This window comes from Mus musculus, chromosome 18 (assembly GCF_000001635.26).
Source record: "Mus musculus strain C57BL/6J chromosome 18, GRCm38.p6 C57BL/6J".
Classification (NCBI taxonomy): Eukaryota; Metazoa; Chordata; class Mammalia; order Rodentia; family Muridae; genus Mus; species Mus musculus.
The window spans coordinates 87912361-87933185 of record NC_000084.6 but is presented as its reverse complement, the minus strand read 5'-3'; the positions used below and the strand labels follow the sequence as shown (position 1 = coordinate 87933185).

The 20825-nt window shown below is 37.4% G+C and overlaps 1 non-coding gene across 1 annotated transcript; it reads left to right on the top strand.

Moving 5' to 3' along the window:
- Window positions 1–7621: 7621 nt before the first annotated feature.
- On the top strand, window positions 7622–7755 carry Gm24987. The gene has a single exon (XR_003952688.1). It is a non-coding gene; the product is annotated as a small nucleolar RNA SNORA17 (small nucleolar RNA).
- The last annotated feature ends 13070 nt before the right edge of the window (window positions 7756–20825 follow it).

The window sequence follows — 20825 nt, the reverse complement described above, 5'->3', positions numbered from 1 at the left end:
CCTTTCTACTGGACCAGAGATTATTCGGCGGGAATCGGGTCCCCTCCCCTTTCCTTCATAACTAGTGTCGCAACAATAAAATTTGAGCCTTGATCAGAGTAACTGTCTTGGCTACATTCTTTTCTCTCGCCACCTAGCCCCTCTTCTCTTCCAGGTTTCCAAAATGCCTTTCCAGGCTAGAACCCAGGTTGTGGTCTGCTGGCCGGACACAACAAATAAGCCAATAGTGTGTCACTATGCTGAATTCCACACCCCTAAGCCCTTTACCCCATAAAACCCCCTAACTTTTGAGCCTTGGGGTCGAATCCACTGTCTCCTGCATGAGATACATTTCGACCTGGAGCTCCACCATTAAACTGACTCATGTGTTTACAGCAAGAAGGATTCTCATGTTTCTTTGGGTGTGCTCTCTCTCTCCCAAGACTAGAGTGTAGGTCCTCGAAAGGGGATCTTACATTACTTGAACTTTTTCCCTTACTGCTTTTAATATTCTTTTTTTTTTTTTCTTCAATAGATACAGGGATGTTTTATTGGTGGTTCACTTCTAGTGTTTCCATGAGAAATAAGATTTTCCAGAATGGCAAGCAATTTCCCCAAAGAGTTCTAAATTAAACCAAGTGTAAGCTCTCAATGCAGAGGAAGTGTTGCTCCTGGAAAAACTGGCTCCTTGTGTTGGGTTCAAGTGGGACTTAGCCTTTGGTTCTTTCTGAACATTGTAAAAGTCCAATGAGCTATCCACTGTGCAACAGAGGCCTCTTGTGTATGCTGTGCAGGGTTTTTCCCATGTGGATATCTACTAGTACATTCAGAAGTGGGAAAGTCTGTGAGATACTGCAGAACATTCTTGGCTTTTGACTTTTTTTTTTTTAAACAAATTTTCCTCAATTACATTTCCAATGCTATCCCAAAAGTCCCCCATACCCTGTCCCCCACTTCCCTACCCACATATTCCCACTTTTTGGCCCTGGCGTTCCCCTGTACTGGGGCATATAAAGTTTGCAATTCCAATGGGCCTCTCTTTCCAGTGATGGCTACTAGGCCATCTTTTGATACATATGCAGCTAGAGTCAAGAGCTCCGGGGTACTGGTTAGTTCATAATGTTGTTGCACCTACAGGGTTGCAGATCTCTTTAGCTCCTTGGATACTTTCTCTAGCTCCTCCATTGGGGGCCCTGTGATCCATCCAATAGCTGACTGTGAGCATCCACTTATGTGTTTGCTAGGCCCCAGCCTAGTCACACAAGAGAAAGCTATATCAGGGTCCTTTCAGCAAACGCTTACTAGTGTATGCAATGGTGTCATCATTTGGAGGCTAATTATGGGATGGATCCCTGGATATGACAGTCTCTAGATGTCTCCATTCTTTTGTCTCAGCTCCAAACTTTGTCTCTGTAACTCCTTCCATGGGTGATTGTTTCCAATTATAAGAAGGGGCAAAGTGTCCACACTTTGGTCTTCGATCTTCTTCAGTTTCATGTGTTTTACAAATTGTCTCTTATATCTCGGGTATACTAAGTTTATGGGCTAATATCCACTTATCAGTGAGTACATATCATTTGAGTTCTTTTGTGATTGGGTTAACTCACTCAGGATGATGCCCTCCAGGTCCAACCATTTGCCTAGGAATTTCATAAATTCATTCTTTTTAATGGCTGAGTAGTACTCCATTGTGTAAACGTACCACATTTTTTGTATCCATTCCTCTGTTGAGGTGCATGTGAGTTCTCTCCAGCTTCTGGCTATTATAAATAAGGCTGCTATGAACATAGTGGAGCATGTGTCCTCCTTACCAGTTGGGACATCTTCTGGATATATGCCCAGGAGAGGTATTGCAGGATCCTCCATTAGTACTATGTCCAATTTTCTGAGGAACCACCAGACTGATTTCCATAGTGGTTGTACAAGCTTGCAATCCCACCAACAATGAAGGAGTGTTCCTCTTTCTCCACATCCTCGCCAGCATCTGCTGTCACCTGAAATTTTGATCTTAGCCATTCTGACTGGTGTGAGATAGAATCTCAGGGATGTTTTGATTTGCATTTCTCTGATGATTAAGGATGCTGAGCATCTTTTCAGGTGCTTCTCAGCCATTCGGTATTCCTCAGATGAGAATTTTTTATTTAGCTCTGAGCTCCATTTTTTAATGAGGTTATTTGATTTTCTGGAGTCCACCTTCTTGAGTTCTTTATATATATTGGATATTAGTCCCCTATCTGATTTAGGATAGGTAAAGATCCTTTTCCCAATATGTTGCTGGCCTTTTTGTCTTATTGACTGTGTCTTTTCCCTTGCAGAAGCTTTGCAGTTTCATGAGGTCCCATTTGTCAATTCTTGATCTTACAGCACAAGCCATTGCTGTTCTATTCAGGAATTTTTTCCCCTGTGCCCATATCTTCAAGGCTTTGCCTAACTTTCCCCTCAATAAATTTTAGTGTCTCTGGTTTTATGTGGAGTTCCTTAATCCACTTAGATTTGACTTTAGTACAAGGAGATAGAAATGGATCAATTCACATTCTTCTACATGATAACCACCAGTTGTGCCAGCACCATTTGTTGAAAATGCTGTCTTTCTTCCACAGGATGGTTTTAGCTCCCTTGTTGAAGATCAAGTGACCATAGGTGTGTGGGTTCATTTCTGTGTCTTCAATTCTATTCAATTGGTCTAATCCTCTGTCACTATACCAGTACCATGCAGAAGAGTTTTTGCTATCCTAGGTTTTTTTGTTAATCCAGATGAATTTGCAGATTGCTCGTTCTAATTCCTTGAAGAATTGAGTTGGAATTTTGATGGGGATTGCACTGAATTTGTAGATTGCTTTTGGCAAGATAGCCATTTTTACAATGTTTATCCTGCCAATCCATGAACATGGGAGATCTTTCCACTTCTGAGATCTTCTTTAATTTCTTTCTTCAGAGACTTGAAGTTCTTATCATACTGATCTTTCACTTCCTTAATTAGAGTCACACCAAGATATTTTATATTATTTGTAACTATTGAGAAGGGTGTTGTTTCCCTAATTTCTTTCTCAGCCTGTTTATCCTTTGTGTAGAGAAATGCCACTGATTTGTTTGAGTTAATATTACATCCAGCTACTTCACCGAAGCTGTCTATCAGGTTTAGGAGTTCTCTGGTGGAATTTTTAGGGTCACTTATATATACTATCATATCATCTGCAAAAAGTGATGTTTTGACTTCATCTTTTCCAATTTGTATCCCCTTGATCTCCTTTTGTTGTCTAATTGCTCTGGCTAGGATTTGAAGTACTATGTCGAAGAGGTAGGGAGAAAGTGGACAGCCTTATCTAGTCCCTGATTTTAGTGGGATTTCTTCCAGCTTCTCACCATTTACTTTGGTGTTGGCTATTGGTTTGCTGTAGATAGCTTTATTCATGTTTAGGTATGGGCCTGGAATTCCTGATATTTCCAAGACTTTTATCATGAATAGGTGTTGAATCTTGTCAAATGCTTTCTCCTCATCTAACAAGATGGTCATGTGGTTTTTGTCTTTGAGTTTGTTTATATAATGGATTACGTTGGTGGATTTCCATATATTAAACCATCCCTGCATGCCTGGAATAAAACCTACTTAGTCAGAATGGATGATTGCTTTAATGTGTTCTTGGATTCAGTTAGTGAGAATTTTATTGAGTATTTTTGCATTGATATTCATAAGGGAATTTGGTCTGAAGTTCTCTATCTTTGTTGGATATTTCTGTGGTTTAGGTATCAGAGTAATTGTGGCTTCATAGAATGAGTTTGGTAGAGTACCTTCTACTTCTATTTTGTGGAATAGTTTGTGCAGAACTGGAATTAGATCTTCTTTGATGGTCTGATAGAACTCTGTACCAAACCCATCTGGTCCTGTGCTGTTTTTGGCTGGTAGACTATTAATGACTGCTTCTATTTCTTTAGGGGATATGGGACTGATTAGATCTTTAACTTGATCCTGATTTAACTTTGTTACCTGGTATCTGTCTAGAAATTTGTCCATTTAGTCCAGATTTTCCAGTTTTGTTGAATATAGCCTTTTGTAGAAGGATCTGATGGTATTTTGGATTTCTTCAGGATCTGTTGTTATGTCTCCCTTTTCATTTCTTATTTTGTTAATTAGGATTTTGTCCCTGTGCCCTCTTGTGAGTCTAGCTAAGGGTTTATCTATCTTGTTGATTTTCTCAAAGAACCAACTCCTAGTTTGGTTAATTCTTTGAATAGTTCTTCTTGTTTCCACTTGGTTGATTTTGCCCCTGAGTTTGATTATTTCCTGCCATCTACTCCTCTTGGGTGAATTTTCTTCCTTTTTTTTTATAGCATTTAGATGTGTTGTCAAGCTGCTTGTGTGTGCTCTCTCTCTAGTTTCTTTTTTAGAGGCACTCAGAGCTATGAGTTTCCCTCTTAGAAATGCTTTCATTGTGTCCCATAGGTTTGGGTATGTTGTGGCTTCATTTTCATTAAACGCTAAAAAGTCTTTAATTTCTTTTTTAATTCTTCCTTGACCAAGATATCATTGAGAAGAGTGTTGTTCAGTTTCTATGTGAATGTTGGCTTTCCACTATTTATGTTGTTATTGAAGTTCAGCCTTAGTCCATGGTGGTCTGATAGGATGAATGGGACAATTTCAAAATTTTTGTATTTGTTGAGGCCTGTTTTGTGACCAATTAAATGGTCAATTTTGGACAAGGTCCCATGAGGTTCTGAGAAGAATGTATATCCTTTTGTTTTAGGATAAAATGTTCTGTAGATATCTGTTAAGTCCATTTGTTTCATCACTTCTGTTAGTTTCACTGTGTCCCTGTTTAGTTTCTGTTTCCACGATCTGTCCATTGATGAATGTGGTGTGTTGACGTCTCCCACTATTATTGTGTGAATTGCAATGTGTGCTTTGAGCTTTACTAAAGGGTCTTTAATGAATGTGGCTGCCCTTGCCTTTGGAGCATAGATATTCAGAATTGAGAGTTTCTCTTGGAAGATTTTACCTGTGATGAGTATGAAGTATCCCTCCTTGTGTTTTTTGACAACTTTGGGTTGGAAGTCAATTTTATTAGATAATAGAATGGCTACCCCAGCTTGTTTCTTCAGATTATTTGCTTGGAAAATTGTTTTCCAACCTTTCACTCTGAGGTAGTGTCTGTCCTTTCACCTGAGATGGGTTTCCCGTAAGTAGAAGAATGTTGGGTCCTGTTTGTGTAGCCAATCTGTTAGTCTATGTCTTTTTATTGGGGAATTGAGTCCATTGATATTAAGAGATATTAAGGGAAAGTAATTGTTGCTTTCTTTTATTTTTTTTGTTAGAGTTGGCATTCTGTTCTTGTGGCTGTCTTCTTTTTGGTTTGTTGAGGGATTACTTTCTTGCTTTCCCTAGGGTGTGATTTCCATCCTTGTAATTTTTTTTTTTTTTTTTTTTTTTTTTTTTTTTTTTTTTTGGTTATTATCCTTTGAAGGGCTGGATTCGTGGAAAGATAATGTGTGAATTTGGTTTTGTCTTAGAATACTTTGGTTTCTCTATCTATGTTAATTGAGAGTTTGGCCGGGTATAGTAGCCTGGGCTGGCATTTGTGTTCTCTTAATGTCTATATAACATCTGTCCAGGATCTTCTGGCTTTCATAGTCTCTGGTGAAAAGTCTGGTGTAATTCTGATAGGCCTGCCTTTATATGTTACTTGACCTTTCTCCCTTACTGCTTTTAATATTCTCTCTTTATTTAGTGCATTTGTTGTTCTGATTATTATGTGTCTGGAGGAATTTCTTTTCTGGTCCAGTCTATTTGGAGTTCTGTAGGCTTCTTGTATGATCATGGGCATCTCCTTCTTTATGTTTGGGAAGTTTTCTTCTATAATTTTGTTGAAGATATTTGCTGGCCCTTTAAGTTGAATATCTTCATTCTCATCTACTCCTATGATCCGCAGGTTTGGTCTCCTCATTGTGTCCTGGATTTCCTTGATGTTTTGAGTTAGGATCTTTTTGCATTTTGCATTTTCTTTGATTTTTGTGCCAATGTTCTCTATGGAATCTTCTGCACCTGAGATTCTCTCTTCCAACTCTTGTATTTTATTGCTGATGCTCTCATCTATGGTTCCAGATTTCTTTCCTAGTGTTTCTATCTCCAGCGTTGCTTCACTTTGGGTTTTCTTTATTGTGTCTACTTCCCTTTTTCGGTCTAGTATGGTTTTGTTCATTTTCATCACCTGTTTGGTTGTGTTTTCCTGTTTTTATTTAAGGACTTGCAACTCTTTAGCAGTGTTCTCCTGTATTTCTTTAAGCGAGTTATTAAAGTCCTTCTTGATGTCCTCTACCATCATCATGAGATATGCTTTTAAATCCGGGTCTAGCTTTTCGAGTGTGTTGGGGTGTCCAGGACTGTCTGAGGTGGGAATGCTGGGTTCTGATGATGGTGAGTGGTCTTGGTTTTTGTTAGTAAGATTCTTATATTTGCCTTTTGCCATCTGGTAATCTCTGGAGTTAGTTGTTATAGTTGCCTCTGGTTAGAGCTTGTTCCTCTCCTGATTTTGTTAGCCTCTATCAGCAGGCCTGGGAGACTAGATCTTTCCTGAGTTTCAGTGGTTAGAGCACTCTCTACAGGCAAGTTCTCCTCTTGTAGGGAAGGTGCACAGATATCTGGCCTTTGGACCTGCCTCCTGCAGAAGATGAAGGCCTGAAATAAGGCCTGTCTCAGAAGCTGTTAGCTTCTGTAGTCCAGTCTCACCTGTGCATACTAGTCTAAGCTGGATCTGAGAACCAAGATGGCTACCCAGGTGCTCTGGCAAAGCCCTCCCTGGCAGGGCAGACACCTCTCCTCTGGCAGGGAAGTTGCCCAGATATCTGAAGCCCAAAACGGGGTCTCCTATTTATCTTTTAAATGTATTACATGACACATACTTCTCTTAAGTCTGTAATCATATTGAACATGCTTCCTATACAATCTTACACTTACTTTTATTGTGTTACACTTCTTTTCAATGGCTTTGGAACATTTGACCTTTTCAGATGTCCATTAACCAATATGGCACGCTTGGAATTCTTTAGTAACCTATTTATACTCGTTTTTGTTAATTTGTAAGAATACACATAATTGAATAATTTAGTTTATTTGCTGTTCTCTGAGATATAAAACAGTAAAGAATTTGATTTTTATGTTTATGTGGATATATAAGATAAACTATTCTGGGTATAGACTGATAATTATTAGGATAAATGAAAAATTTTAAACGGTTTTGATAATTTATCAGAAAAGTTTTATGTAGAAGTATTTACTTAGTTGACTGTAGAGAGAATCTTTTGTGCATTTTATAGAAATATCTCCTGTCAATAAAAACCTGATGGCCTTTTAGCAAAAGGAAGAAAGTAATAGGTGGGGGATCCAATTGCCTGAAACTCTGGGAGAGTGTCAGAGGCTAGAGGATTCTCCCCAGACTAAGAAAGATAGTCACATCAAACCAAGGAGAGATAGCCAATCATATAGCAGACATAGAGTAGAATATATGAGTTATATGAGTTTCAAGCTAGTTTGGAACCACCCAAAGCTTATGGACTCGGCATTTATTTATAAATCACTAAATCTTTGAGTTGTTATTTTGGAAACTGGGCATGGGTAGAAAACCCTGAACCTCTACTTAACACATATAGCCCTGGTCCTAGAAGTGTTGCAGGTGTGTGGCTGCTGTGTTACATGTGTGCCAATAGGTTGCAGAGAGAAGAGAGGCTATGTCTAAGCTTAGTTTTATGAACTATGAACATCTGAATGATTGGCAGTCTGACATTCTCTGAAAAAAAAAAAGAAAGCCTGAGACAATCATCAGTTGGTGCCAGGGAGTTCCAACAGGGAGCTAGCCTGAGACTATAACCAGTCTGCTGCCAGGTCCCAGGACTAGGAGCAAGCCAGAAACTAGCAGAGCCCTGCCTTGTACTGAGAATCTCAGGTAGGAGTGAACCTGAGACAGATAACCCTTGCATGGAGTCACTGGAGCTGGCCTGGTGAAGCACAAACCAAGATGACTGTCAGACCAGTGTCATGGGGCCTGGACAGGGAGCTATTCAGTTGGCTACTGCTCAAGCCTGGAGGCGTGGCATACATTGCCTGAGAGGACCCCTGAATGGTGCATGAGCATAGCACTCCTGAGACTACTTCTGAAATGATCCCTGATACTTAGATATCACTAAAAGGAAGAAGTAAGTGGTAGAGAAATGGAAGAGAAAAATAAACAGAAGGATGTGAGTACAATGAAAAGAGTCAGAAAAGAGGAGATGTGAGAGTATTAAGGAACTGCCTGATGTGAGTAGCTCATGATGTCACTTGGGACCATGGAAGTATCCTGGCCTGTGCTACCATCTTGGGCCACATCTGAGTCCATGGCCAAGCAATAGCAGGAGTCTGTTACCACCAAATGCCTGGAGGGCATCCCTGATGTGGGCTGCCAAGGACATATTGATGTCTGAGGGCTGTGCAAAAGCAGCTCCACCCGTCACCTAGACATCTTTGGAAAGCTAGCCCTGGGGCAGAAGAGCAGAAGAGCTGACCTTAGCCCTAGCCAGCACAAATACTCTGGAGAGCAGTCAGCACATTGTCTGCAGGTGAGGTCCCCAAGTATATGAATGTGGGAGACTTTGCCCTAACCTCCTCCCTCTTGCCACCTGCAGTAGATGGGAGACTTAACACTGATGTAATGAAAGCAGAGCTGTCTGTGCCCTTCACCAACTGCAGCATTCGGGAGAGTGGGTCCTTGACCTCTCCTGGGCAGTACAGTAGAGCTTACCCTGATGGCAGTGCAGAAGTGAGCCGGCCCGAGTGGGTGAGCATGGGATAGCCGGCTCAACTTTTGTCTGCCCTGTGATGACATGAATGAGTGAGAGACTATTCCCACCTCACCCCCACCTTCTGCCACCCACAGCAGGCAAGAGAGCTGGTTCCTGAGGTCATCAGAGAGGAAAAGCTATGCCTGCCTTTCACCAGCTGCAGCACTCAGTAGAGCTGCCTTGAGTATGGAGGAGAGTCTGGGTGAGCAGGCCATGTGGGCATGAGAGTGGGAGGGACAACACTTCCTCTTGTCTTCTGGGTGGTGACACATACAAGGGAGAGAAGCCCTCCTCCTCTCCCTTGTCCTTTGCCATCCATGGCAGAGGAGCTGGTCCTGGCTTCATGAGAGTGAGAGAACTGCCCAGGTCACTCACTGGCTGTAAAAATCTAGAGAGGAGGCCCAGCAATTTGCTGGCCCTGGTACTGGGGGTTGCTGGTAAGCTGGACCCTAGATCATGAGAGCAAGAAAAGCAGCAGTGTGACCAGCTCAGAACCAGTGCTTTGAGTTGGCCCACCCCAACATCTGTTCCATCTATGAACTGCTAGAGTACATGAAGGAGCCAGTCCTACAGATCCCAAACTACAGGATCTTGAGGCCATAGGACTATTGTTACATGATATCTGAGAAAAGTCGCAGTGATGTTCTAGTATTCATGGAGTAGCAGAAACCTGAGGCCCTAGACAAGACTAAAACAATTATTGTGATGAACATTCGCAAGCAAAGAAGTGTGAACGAAAAGGAATGCTATGAGAGACACACTGTGACACACTACGGTGTCCACAGATTGTTTAATTCTGTTGGATAGACTGCATGGGTGGAAGGTGGGTAAGAGTGGAGGAGAGATTGAGATTCATGATGTGAAATTCACAGAGAACCAATGGAAAAGTTCGAGAGGCCCTTGGTCTTGCAAAGATTATAAGCCCCAGTACAGGGGAATGCCAGGGCCAGGAAGTGGGAGTGGGTTAGTCTGGGAGCAGGGCGGCAGGGGGGAGGGGGGGTTGGCGGTATAGAGAACTTTCGGGATAGCATTTGAAATGTAAATGAAGAAAATATCAAATAAAAAATCATAATATTCTGAAAAAAGAAAAAGCTTTTATTTAAAGAAATATAAAAACCCCATACTATGCTAATTATCAAAATTTCTTCTTTTCAAAATATGGAAATGCTATAATATATATACTTTCTAACTAATCATGATATATGACAGTTTGCTTAAATCAGGAAATATCTAAAGAATTTGTCTGTAAATAATTTATGCTTTTGTATCTAAAATTGCAAAAGCTTATTGGAAATGGGACAGCTGCCTTGTGGTTCTATCCATGAGCAATCCCCTGTGTTGGTATATTACCTGTAATGTTTCATTTAATAATAGTTCTCATGATTTATACAGTATTTCCTATTTTCTGGGTAATTATGATCACATAGTTTTTAAATGTTCAATTTCAGAATTTTGATGTCTTAAATCACTGGGACTAGTATGTTGAATCATTTTTCAGAATTCTTTCTTTTGATGATCCAGTTCATGGACTGAGAAGTACCACTATTTAATTTAAATATTTCTCAAGAGAGTTAATGGCCACATTATGTATTTACACATATTACACATAAATACACATTATGTATTTACAAATATTGAATATTTTTATCAGAAATATATTGTACTCTTAGTTCTAATTTACAGAGAGGAGCAGGAAGTTCTTATGTGCAGCTACCTAATAAGGTGAAGATATGTAACAGTAACATGCTATGCATTTTAAAATGTTAAAAAGAGAGAATGTTTAATGTTTTCACCACAAGGATAAAATATATATGTTTGAAGAGATAAATGTGGCCCCTCCCTGATTCACTGTGTCAGTGAAGTAAAGCACTATAATTTGCTCACAAACATGACTAACTCGTGTTTATACGTCATTTGAAAATAAATTTAATTTAAAAAGCATTCTGACTGGTTTAGCCAACATTAGGAAATGTAAGGGCTTGTTTCTTCCACCTGAACTTCCTGTCTCTCCATGTGCTGATACAGATGGTGTCCTAGGAGGAAGCCATTCTCTGAAATAAGTGGGAACTAACTGAGGCTGCGGCTCTGAGAATGCTGGTTATACTTCACATTTTAGTGTCTCAAAAAAATCTGGAGCCAAAGAAGCAATCTCATCTAAATATTTGAATAGCTAGAGACACAGGTACTAGCCAACAACTTAATTATGGACTTTAAAAATTGGCATTAATCTTTCCTCTTTTCTGTATATATTCTCTTCTAATGCCACAAGTCACAGAAAATTGCTCATTAAACTTCAAGCCATGCTATGTAATACTTGCTACCATTTATAGGCAATGCTCTCCAAAGTACAATTAGAGGGAGTATTATGACACAGAACAATGGAGACAATTATTTCTGAAGTTTATTAATGCTAATTAGCATATGGCATCCAAGACAGCTGCTGATACTTCATTGCTAAATACTGAGGGACTAATTAGTGCTCCATGTTAATTAGCTTCTTCTGTGTGTGCATTGTCCTTAGATGCATAGGCAGTGCCACCATTGAACTATTAAAAACCTGCCCCACACTCTGCAAGAACACAATGTGGCATTTAGGAGTTCTTATAGAGTGTATGCATTATTTCCTAACACATGCACCCTTAATAGACACTTAATAACCCACTCTCTGCTTAAAACACACTAATAAATTATAGATTTCTAGTTGTTAAAGTGGACCCGACCTTTTAATTTATCTTATTTTCAGACACTTTCATGCTTTAATGATTTCAAATGCTAAAAAGTTCCCATTACAATGTATCTGGTTTCACTTTTTTTTAACTATTGAAACTGATTTGCGTTTGCCTGTCAATTTATAGAAAACCATTTAGCTATGGCTGAAATTCATTTTTAAGTGAGCTTTCAGATATGTGCAACATACTTGGTGTTTAATTTAGTTTTTTGTTCACATTTTATTTGTACATGAAGTTTAGATAATTTTTTTCCATTTAAAATTGGAGATTTTTATTTAGCCATAAAATTCATCATGATTGAAATCATCAGAGAAAGTGCAGGGCTGGTCAGTGATCAAAAGCTTTAGCATTAGTCATAAGAACTTTTCAATGGTATACATGCTTTGTATGATTTGATAGATGGGTGACTAACAACCAACGCTTGTTCATCGCATTGCTGTGACAATTCATATGATTGGCTAAGTAGCTTCTCTCAGGACATACATCTCTCTGTGTTGAGGGACTGATAAAAAATAAAAACCAGTTCTGGTAGAATGACCACAAGAGACAACATGGCTCAAAATACTGCAGATGACCACAGGCTTTAATTATATATTGGAATTAACTGGTTTTGATGATTCTATACACATTCATTTTGCATATTTGTTTTAATATTTGAAGGTAAAATGTTCTCCAAAATATTTGTTTGTTATTCTACTGCTTTAAAGTACATTAGTATTATATAACTCTTGTGAAATAATGAGAATCAATCAATGCTGTGCATTCATTGTTTACTCTCAACACTAATGATCTCAGTTCCCCAATAAAATGGCACAAAGTAATAGATTATATTTAAATAGAGTATCCATCCTTCTGCTCCAATCAAGAATCATGCCTTTATATCAAAGATAGACATTTCCTCGGGATAAAAGGATGGAAAGGGATATTGTAAGGAGATGGGCCCAAGAAACAAAGTATGGATAGGTCTTTTAGTATCTGGCAAAATAAATCAAATCAAAACTAATCAGAAGAGATTGGGAAGAACACACACACTCATCAAAGGAAAAAGTCACCAAGAGGATATAGCAAATACTAAACATCTATACACCAAGTTCAGGGCACCCAAGTTCATAAAAGAAACAGTGTAACAGCTAAAATCACATAGTCATGCTGATACCAGTCACATATACCAGTGTATACTGGTAGTGGGAGATTTCAACTCTTACCAAATAACAGATCATCAAGACAAAAGAACTATATAGAGAAATGCTGGAGCTAAATGAAATTATAAGCCAAATGGAACTAACAAATATTTACAGAATATTTCACCCAAATACAAGAATATATATTGTCCTCAACACCAAATAAAACTTTCCCTAAAATGGACCAGATATTTGGGAGGATAAAACAAGTCTCAGCAAGTAGAGGGAAATTGAAATAACACTCTGCATTGTATCTGAACACCACAGACTAAAGCTGAATAAAACAACAACAGAAACAACAGAAAGCTTACAAACTCATGGAAACTCAACAACTCATTATGGAATGAACCGTAGAAACACTTGCCAGTATCAGAAACAGTGATTTATTCTACATAAAGCTGGCCTGAAAATATGCAAAATGGTGAAAAATACAGTCTAAAGAAAAACCACTTTAGAAAAATCACTTCATATTCAAAATATCCCATTATAGTTTAGCATATTGGAAAAACCCTTAAGAAAATGAACTATAAATCAAAATCTTGTTTAAATCATTTTGTAATTTGGGTTATTGTGTCTGTTTTGTTTTGTTTTGTTTTGTTTTGTTTTGTTTTGTTTGTTTCAACTTGAGACCCTCTTTCTCAGCTCAGCCAATTCCAAAGTTTAGGCAAAAGAAAAGAAAATAGAACAACTGTTACTGAATCCTGGAAAGCTCACATTTTCTCTGTCTACATGAGTGTTTTCTTTTTGTTTGTTTTTACTTCTCTGTAGTACTCTGCTAAGTGTATGACCCCAAAGATGAATGTTAGTAAAGATATCTATCTCCTTTCTCATGTGTGAATCTAACCTTAGTGATCACAGACTGTATTTCTCTTAAATAGTCCTGATACCCTCTAGCCTTGGCTTTTGGAAAGATAGAAAACCATGTTGTACTAATGTATTCTGCGTGTGGTATCAATTTCCAGTACAGTTCAAAAATCATGTGGCATGGTTTGAATATGAAATATGCTCCTTCATACATATTTTGAAGGCATGGTCCCCAGCTTATGGTACAGTTTAAAAAAATACATGGGAACTTTAGCAGGTATGGTCTTGCTGGTAGAAGTAGGTCAGAGATTGTTGAGCCCTTTGACAGCCCTTGGTTCTGGTCCCACTGCTTCGGGGACCATCTTGATATTGACTGTATTGAGGCAATCACTCTGCCTTTCTTAATGGGATGGACTATAATCCCCCTAAACCACAAGACAACAACAATTCAATCCCTTTAATTTTTTTTTCTGTTATGTATTTTGTCACAGTGCCTTATTTATTTACAACAGGTAAATTCTTACAGAAAATAACTACACCTGATTCAAATGGCAAAGTTAGAGTCATTTGTTTCAGAAAATATCAAATGTGACTTTCATGCTCTTTGAAATATAAATCATATCCCGGATTTCTCTTAAATTTACAACCTAACGACTTCCTCCTCACATCCCTGGAATCAATGTCCTAGACATTCCTAAAGGAAGGCAGTTCTCTCATCTTACTTTGTTAAAAGCAGATACTAGCTAGCTAGTTACCATCAATTATCAAACACAGGTGTTCTGTCTCATTGACTATCTTCCTCTTCCCTCTGGTCCATCACAGAGTGTTTTCATTGGCTTACTCAGTGCTTGAGTATCCTCTGTCTTTTGTCTAGATGCTGTTGCCCTCACTCTGTTACCTCCTGCATCAGCAATTTTGTGTGAGGACTTGCCCACTTGTTTAACTCCATCCAATCTCTTTACAAGCTCGTGTCATTATAGCAACAGTCTTAAAATACTGAGAAGAGCAATGTTTGAAGCATATTTTTGTTGGTTACTTTATTTATTTACATTTTAAATGTTATTCCCCCTTCCTAGTGTTCCCTGTGACATGCCCCAATCCCATCACCCTTGATTCTATGAGGGTGCTCCCTCACCTATCCATTCACCCACTCCCACCTCACTGCCCTAGACTTCTGCTCCTATGGAGCATCAAGCTTCTACAGGACCAAGGCCCATTGATGTCCCACAAGGCCATCTTCTGCTACATATGCATCTGGAGCCATGGGTCCCTCCATGTGTATTCTTTGGTTGGTGGTTTAGTCCTGGGAGCTCTGGGGGTGGGTTCTGATTGGTTGATATTGTTGTTCTTCATATGGGGTCCAAACCCCTTCAGCTTCGTCAGTCCTTCCCCTAACTTCTCCATAGGGTTTCCATGTTCAGTCTGATTGTTGGCTGTATGCATCTGCATCTGTATTGGCTCTGGCAAAGCCTCTCAGAGGACAGCTATATCAGGCTCATGTCAGCAAGCACTTCCTGGCATCAGCAATAGTGTCTGGGTTTGATGGGATGGATGCCTAGGTGGTGCAGTCTCTGGGTGGCCTTTCCTTCAGTCTCTGCCCTGTACTTTGTTCCTGAATTTTCTTTAGACAGAACATCTTAATTTTATCATTTAAAGGATTTTAATGTCTTAAAATCTAAAACATATAAATATATTGAATATGATATTTGTATAAAAATTAAACTAAAATGATTCTGTAGTTAAGTTGGTTATAAATATCTGCTGCACTATTGCCAATATTACCTAGGTAAAACATGATCTTATATGGTACTGTTTCTAGTAATTGGAGTATGTAAACTTAAGAGTAACAAAATAAATATTTAAAGATGCTCACAAATTTGCTCTAGCTTAATTATATTTTTTCTTTACTTACCTACCTTTTCTTTATTGGGAAAAACCTACACAATCTGATTTTTATGTTTTTTTTCATCCATTTATTGGATTGCCTTAGTCACATTCTATTCAGTAACTCCTTCCTAAAGCCTCTTCTAACCTTTCTGAAGAACTATTATATGATGATTCCCAAAGGTTATAGCAATTAGAACCCAGTGTGTCTTTGCTTTTCCAAAGGTCTATTTTAATCATTACACTGCCCCTCAGATCAACAGCCCAAATTAAGATGGTTCTCTTTTTCTCCTGGTCCTGCTTTGGCTTCTCTTACTGTGGATTGTGATATGAGTACTGTGAAAACAAGTCTAATTAATTTCCGACTATTACACATCTAATTTAGCCAACAGAGAAATAAAGAAGTCTACATTTTTAAAAGAAAAATTTACACAAATAGAAGTGAATTTATTATTTTAATGAAGCAACATACCAGGACTAGTATAAGCATTAAAAGGAAATGAAACATAAAGAATACAATGATGTGCATCGTTTGGCAGGAACAATGACTGAGTTGTAAGGAATGCTGAGATATATGTGGTCTAGCCAGGATAGTGACTGTGACTTGTACTGGATGCTATGATGTGTATAGTCTGGCAGAGATTATAATGGATGCTATTAAATGAACACAGTACACTTCGATGTCTATTACTTTTTGACTACTTAGTCTTTTATTTTGTGTTCTTTCTCCACACTGAAATATATAGTGACAGCTGTATATCAAAGCAGATATAGTCTAAACATGAATTCACAGGTATAGCATTGGTTCTTTTAAATAGCTATGCCAAGATTATCTAAATAACTGTTTCATCCCAACAGGCAATCACTAAATATTAATTCTAAGCTTTGTTTACAAGAATTAAGTAATGTATTGCTGTTCTCATTTTTAGTGCTCAAGAAGAATCATTTACAAGAACAACTCCAAATAAAACAAAGACAGGCATGAGAAGGTGGGAATAAACAAAGACATTGGCACACATATTGCACAAAATTATCTGCACATATTTTATAGTACACATAGCTGAAACGAAGAATATTCAGAATATCTAACCTCAAATTAAAATTAATCATTATTAGTGTATTTCTTAATTTAGAGCACATTTTAGGCTCCAAAATGTGTAATTTAATTACAAAATTAGTTTATTTATGTAATCTGTTATTCCCCAAAATGACCTAATTGTAAGATTGTTTAATCATTGACTAATGAGTGCCAGATTTAGTTGCCATATGTATCTCTTTTCAGTATTTATCCTTAGACTTTGAATGAGCAAGGCACATGGCGTAGACTCTACCAAAATGATACACCAATTGTTTTCTCACAAGAAAATATAATATTGAATGGATTAACAGCTTTAAATAATGATGTACATAGCAAAATGGTGCAACTATAAATATATGTGACCATGAAATGAGATGTAAATGCACAATTTAAAATTTGATTTTTTTCAAGTTTTATTATAATTTTCATTAAAATATCATTTTGTATTTATAATGTTTGCACAGAAAGAGACTTGATCTGTGACTTTTCTTGCCCTGACCATGCTTTGCACAGGTAGCCAAGGCATTAGCGGTGTTCTCCTTGTGTTCACTGTTCCTCGAGGCTTTCTACAGTAGGCTTTATGAGCTTCGTCCTTTCAGGACTTCCAAGGGTAATGTGAAATACGTTGTGTTAACATCTCTACATGCAGAATAAGCAGAATTGCTCTGTCTTCCACTTCCACTGAACAGCCAGGAGTGATGTGTGTACATAAGCACAAAGCTTGGTACTTTGGATATTTATGTGGATAAATATAAATGTTGATTTCCGTCTTAAAGAAATGTTACAGTAAAATATTTACAATGTTATGACATATGAAAGGATGTTCATCTGTAGTGTCAGAAGCAAAGATATCAATAATATTTGGAAAGACTAGACAGTGTAGTGTAGTGATTGGTTGTATCTAATTGAGAAAACCCGTATTTTCTAGTAATATTTGATTTTACTAAGGTATTGCTTATTAGCTGCAGTCTTACTGTTATGAAGCAATAATATAATTAAGATAGTTGCACTTTATGTAAACTTTTTGTATATTTTTAAATTAAAATATATACTGACATCTAATATTTTAAGACTACCTAATGTCATAATAAAATGCTGACAAATTATTTGATCAACATTCACTTTTACCTCACTTCCTACTTAAAATTGTACATATACAAAGTAGAAAACTTTTCAGCCTAATGAAATCTAAAATGTGTAAATAAATATATCCAAACATAGAAAGAAAAAAGCTTATTTTCCTTCCTATGCAGAAGTATGCTATAATTATACATATATGTGGAAACAAGATTCTCTCTCAATCTTTCTCTGTCTCTGTCTCTCTTTATCTCTTTTTGTGGTAGATAAGTGCATAAAATGTACATGACAGTGATAGTGTAAAACCTTAAGTGAATTTCCATGGTTTCAGAATTGCAAGTCTATTAGAAGAGAACTTAGCTGAAATGAACAGACTTTCAGATCAAGTGGATTTCTGGATCTTGCTGTGTGATGTATTAATTTGTAACTTTGTTACAATGGAGAGAATATTTTATAATAAAAAACCTAATAATCCTTTTGTTTTGATATGTTTCCTTGCCATGCCTGGGCCCAGAGACTTTTGCATTTCTTAGTTTTCAGATGATGCTTAACATTTCTAAATGGTTATAGCTCATATGAAGAGGGCAGTTATCAGGAGTAAGATGGGAAAATCACTTTGATGTTTTAGATTTGTTCATGATTATGATGACCAAGGTTAAACTAGCCATTACAATGAGGTGAACAAAATATGAAAAATTCTATCATCTGAAATAGAAGCAAGAGTGTGACTACAATACAGAATTGTTTGAATAGTATATTTTACTCAGTTAAAGTGAGATTACACTATATAACATAGAAAATAAGTTTGTGCTTTCAAAATACCAGAAAATGAAAGATTTTGAGTATGTGTTTATTGTCTTCTGTCTTATCCATGGTTTTTAAATTTTTTATGAAATATTCACTGCACTGAGGATCCAAGTCTGTGAAATATGAGGAATCTCTGGACCTTGATGATGAAATTTCATACTTAAATGTCCTATCTTAATATGTTTTAATATTTTCTGTATCTTATTTTCTGTTCTGTTTTTCTAAATATACTTTTACATCTTTCCTTCATATTCTTGAGTGACTATAATCTGTTTACCTATTACCAGCTATCTGTCTGTCTATCTATCTATCTATTTATCTATCTATCTATCTATCTATCTATCATCTTTCTATCACCTTTATCTGTTGATCATCTATCTGTATAGATCTATCCTATTTATCATCTCCAAATCTCTATGTATCTATTATCTGTTTATCTTCCTATTATCTCTCATGATCTTTTAGCTATCTGTATTTCTGCCCATTTAACATTTACCATCTTATCTAGCTTTGAGCTTTCTTTAAATCATATTTTCACTTAACCTTCAATTCTGGAAAGAATAAGACCCATTAATATGTCTAAGATCATAGATAATGAACAAACACTTCTTAACTTTGTCCTCATAGTAAAATTTCCTGGAATGGTTTTTATTTATTTAATGATTTCTTCTCAATGTTAATATCAGTATACATAGTATCATAAATAAATAAAGTCTTTGACATTGTTGTCAGTGGACTTGGTAAAGATCCATGGAGATTCTCCTTCAGATAGTGAATAAGAGCTTGTGACAGGCATCAGATCTCCCTGAGTACCTCTTGTATTTGAGATAAAATTAAAAGATAATCAATTTAAGACACCAGGGATGTGAGGTAGCAATAAACTGTCTAAAATTCTACAGCAAGGTGTACCTGAGAATAATAACTGCTGACAATATTGTTAAGATACCTAGGATAGCTGAGACTTTCTGAGCTCAGGCTGACAAGCCTGGCTTGCTTGGATATATGACCACTTTTGCAGAAAGAAGAACCTTAAAATGATAGCGGTCACTAAATGTTTTACACAGAGACACATCCACACCACCACACACAGACACCACACAAACACAAACACACACACACACACACACACACACACACACACACCAACACACACACACACACATGAGAAAGAAAGAGAGAGAGAGAGAGAGAGAGGGAGGGAGGGAGGGAGGGAGGGAGGAAGGAAGGAAGGAAGGAAGGAAGGAAGGAAGGAAGGAAGGAAGGAAGGAAAGAAGGAAGGAAGGAAGGGAAGAAAGAAAGGAAAGAAGGAAGGAAGGAATGAAGGAAAGAAGGAAAGAAGGAAAGAAGGAAGGAAGGAAGGAAGGAAGGAAGGAAGGAAGGAAGGAAAGAAGGAAAGAAGGAAGGAAGGAAAGAAGGAAAGAAGAAAGGAAGGAGAGGAAGAAACAGACAAGGAGCACAGAAACCCTGGCTCACACACAGTATATGCACAAATACATTCTACATTGCTCTCCAACTATCTAGAAGTTGGTGTTACCTTTCAACCTTCCCTATACCTATGAATCATAGATGTGCTGTTTTGTGAGAATAGGCCATGCACATAGATATGGTCTCAGAGTATACTGTAGCATGGAAGGAATATCTTGAAGCATCAAGCTTTGGGCTGGATCTCCTTAGCAAGTATGTGTGATATAAATGAGCTTCTTTACTAGGATCCTCTGGATTCCCATTTCTCATGACAAAATATACCTGACTTTGAAGGTTTAATGAGGATGGGCTATGATGGCCTTGACCCTGGCTTACTACTATGGTAATTGCTAATAAAGGAGTAATTATGTTCTTTGGTCTGAGCAATGCCTAGACACTTCCTGAAATCATCACACAAGGTTTTTCTATAACTTCAACTCCCTAATAAGAAGGTAAGTAAGTTATATGATTATAGTTCATCCATGTTTTTTCTAATTTTAGAAAATTATCAACATGTTTGCTCTTTGTACCTCTGTTGCCATTATTAAATATCTATAATCAATTGAATGGCTAATTTATTCATTTTTATTTTACACAGCAATCACATGCAGGCAAAAGTATGATTACTAATTTCCAATTTAATGTGATTATGTATGACCCTTACCTCTCAACAGGTTTGTGAAGCCAGATAAAAATGGTCTATGCAATGTATGAATCAAGATAGCTGTTGGTGTTTGCTGCAGTGTCATGAGTCTTCAATGGCAATTAAATTTAAAGCAACCTCTCCTTAAATTAAATTAAATTAAATTAAATTAAATTAAATTAAATATTTAGTTACATTTTTATTTGTTTGTGTTTATATGGGCTTATGTGCACATATTATATCACCCTGGTAGAAGAAAGAAGACAATATGACATCACTTCTCTCCTTTCAACATGTGGGACTTAGGCTTTTAACATGGGTCATTAAGATTGGTAGCATGTGCAATCTCTTCAGTACCCCAACACCCCAAA